We start from the raw sequence: 3,373 nt of genomic DNA, 5'->3' as shown, positions 1-3,373 counted from the left end.
TGTCAAACATATAACTAACTATTTATGGCATCAAGAATGACAATTGACGTTTGACTGTCATAAAATCCGTGATTCAAATTCCAAACACTAGATGGACCACCCGTATTACCTAATGCTCAGAGTGATGAGCAATCATTTTCCAATTTCGTGAGGGCCAAAGGTGAAAAACAATAAATTGGTTCTATTCAATCATAATGGAAAAATACATATATTCTGAAACATCCACATTAATTATAGTCAATCGATAAAAATACATTTGTAGGTATAGCCTACTGTAATACGAGAGAAAGATCAAACGTTTCGTAGTTTTTTACAAATATTTAAAATATTTAATTTACTGTTAGCAAGGGTGATCACTCAATTAGCATGGCGTAATAGCTTCTTGGCAATAAATTGAGAAGGATTTAATTAGCATAATTTATAGCCGCTGTAACATTATTCCCATTCGTTTGGGACAAAAGGGGGGAAATAATGCACCATTCGGCGTCCCAAGCGTAGTTCAAAAGGAAGAGAGAAGGGTAAAAGTAATAGTAATATTACTTACCGTTATTTGGGCGCCAGACGCTTCGCTAGTGTCACTCCAAAATAAATGAAAATAAGGAAATATCAATAAAAATTTAAGTTAAAAATTCCCAAGCTCTTATGTAAAAGTTGTCTAATCTGCGGTAGAGGGATAAGTGGGGGCGAGAAAAGCTACAGACTCATTTTTAGAGAAAATAAAGCACTTGAACCTTAATTTATTTTGTTATAATGATTTAAGAGAAAATAAGAGAAACCAGAAGGGTCATAATCAACCAAGTAGATTAAATACAAAATGCGGGGTCGCGGACCCAAAACCACGCTGACATGTCGACATTAGTTTCGGGAGATCACACTGCAGAGTCTACTATATTTCTTAACCTACACAAACTGGCTTAAATTCTAAATTTTGTTCCACACAACTGAATCGCGAACAACAGCAAAATTACTATTCTACACAAATAAAGCTTAAAGTTCTGCTTGAAATATGGCGGAAGGCCCGCGAACAAAATTTTCCTTTTGAAAAGAAGTCATACTACTTGAACATACCGAAACATATTATATCGAAAATAAACACACAATAGCCAACAAGAAAAATAATTATGCTCTGGAGGAAAGAGAAGTAAATCGCCTACCTGAATCTCAAGGAAACCTCTGAGTTAGTCTTTTACGCCAGTCCGGCAAAATGGACTCGTCCAAGTTAGCAAATAAGATATAGGATCTTTCTCCTCTGTACCTCCTGACAATCCACTAACGTCGATGATCAACACGAAACTGAGGAGCGTCCCGTTGCTCTCAGATTCCCCCACTTCCATCGATCCCGCCAGAATTGCATGCCGGCCGGTGTTGCTATCTTTATCTTCGCATCCGGTTGCCACTTACGTCTGCTTGGCTATTGCCCCCTTTAGTAGACCGGCAAGATGGCTGCGCCCATTTGTTGTGACCGGTGCCGGGCGGAGTATGGCCAAGTACGTCGTGTAGGCTCCTAATAATTCTTTAGTGTAGGAATGATTAATTTCGAGTCAGAAAGTAGTGTGACGGATAGTGCCGGCCTTAAATTTGTAGATGCGACGGACCTTGTAGTGTACTGTGAAGTGCAGGTGATGTAGTGTTCAGCGGCAGTGTTTTTCCCTGCTGGATTTTCTTAGAACTCGAGACTATGAGATTTCAGGATCCAGAGTAGGATGACTGGTTTTCACTCCACTTTCTCTAGGTACCCTGTTTTACCAATTTCGCTAGAAAATCCCTAACTAAATATACACATTTTCTTCAGTTTGTCTCCTAAATTCACAACGAAATAATAATTTTCCTCACGCACTGCGTACCTTAAATTAACAAATCTTATTCTTTACTTATTTACTAAGTTGAGCTCGTGCTGACCATGGAAGTATCGTGGTCTTTTAAGTTATCTTTCTCAATTACTCAATATGGGGGAGGATCTATAACGGGTAGTTAACCACCACATAACACTGCATGAAGTCCATTCCCTATGAGAAAAGTAGAGCATGATTTTACGAATATTTGAAATAGTTAATAATGAACGTCAGTTGCGACGCATATCGCTCCCACGCATGAAGGTCACACGCATGTCGGTGATATGCGAGCTTCAAAATTCATGCATCATTTAAAAATATATAATATTCTGAATATTATAACAACAAAATTACAAGATGTGTTTTCATAACTCATTGATTTTAATAGACGCTTTTATATCTTCAAGTGTAGGCGTAAAAAAAAGTACAGAATTTAACTTTTATATTTAAATATACCTGCCTCCCGTTGATTATTATTAGAAAATAAACAAAAATAGAATAAAATGTTTTAAATAGTCTCATTTTGCTTAAATTGATTAAAGTGTCAAGTTACATAGAAATGTCGAATGAATAATAAGCTCGATATTTGAATCAATTTAAGCAAATGTAGTCAATTAAAATGTATGTATTCTATTTTTTAATAGAACAGCTAGCTTTACATAAAAGGGTTATATTTGCACACTTTCCTCCGTCGCAATTCATGTTAACGCTGCTTTTAAAACTAGTAGAAATAAATATCCAACTGTTCGTTTCACACCTAACAACACTTAAGTCCAAAAGCAATTAGGAAAACGAGGAAAACCACGTGGAAAAACTCAAACTCACTCAAACTAAAAGTAAATGCGTGCTGATGGCGCTTATTGATTCCCGGAGGATTAGGGCGTCCACCTACGGATTCAATCCTAAAAGAGCGTTCGTCCGGACGAACTATCACCGACTTGAGTTTTGGTGAGAAGGGCGGAAGGGATTCTCTATCGAATGTGCCTATTGTCACGCGGCCCTTTCATTTTAATTAAATAACTGTCTGCAGGGCCTCGGACAAGGGTAAAATTGGAAAAGCATACATAATTTAGGGCGCTAGCCTTCATAAAAGAAATCTTAAAATCCTAATTCTTCAAAGCTTTCGGATATTCTAACTCGAACTTAACTAGAACGCTGAAAAAACTACCATAACCGGCGATATGCGATAATGATAAATTAAAATCCCCAAAAACCCTTAGGTTCGACTAGCTCAGTTCTTAAGTAGAGGGGGGACGTTTTAATGAATTGAACCTCTCCGGATCAAAAGGGGATACGCGTCGATTCAGCCTGAGAAGTATTGTCTTGAAAGTCAGTTTTGAAAATCGTACGAATTTCAATGTTAAAAACTATATCTTGTACACGGTGAGCGGGAAGCGAAAAAAAGTTTGCCTGAAATGACGACAAAAACGGGCAAGTGAATCTTTTTCCTGATACCCTAGAGTCTTAAAAAATCATTTGCGCAAAATCGAATCTGCTCGTCTTCGCACCTGATAGTCAAAATATTGTTTTTCGCGATTTAT

Source organism: Belonocnema kinseyi, chromosome 1 (assembly GCF_010883055.1).
Source record: "Belonocnema kinseyi isolate 2016_QV_RU_SX_M_011 chromosome 1, B_treatae_v1, whole genome shotgun sequence".
Lineage (NCBI taxonomy): Eukaryota > Metazoa > Arthropoda > Insecta > Hymenoptera > Cynipidae > Belonocnema > Belonocnema kinseyi.
Note: the sequence above shows the minus strand (reverse complement) of the source record.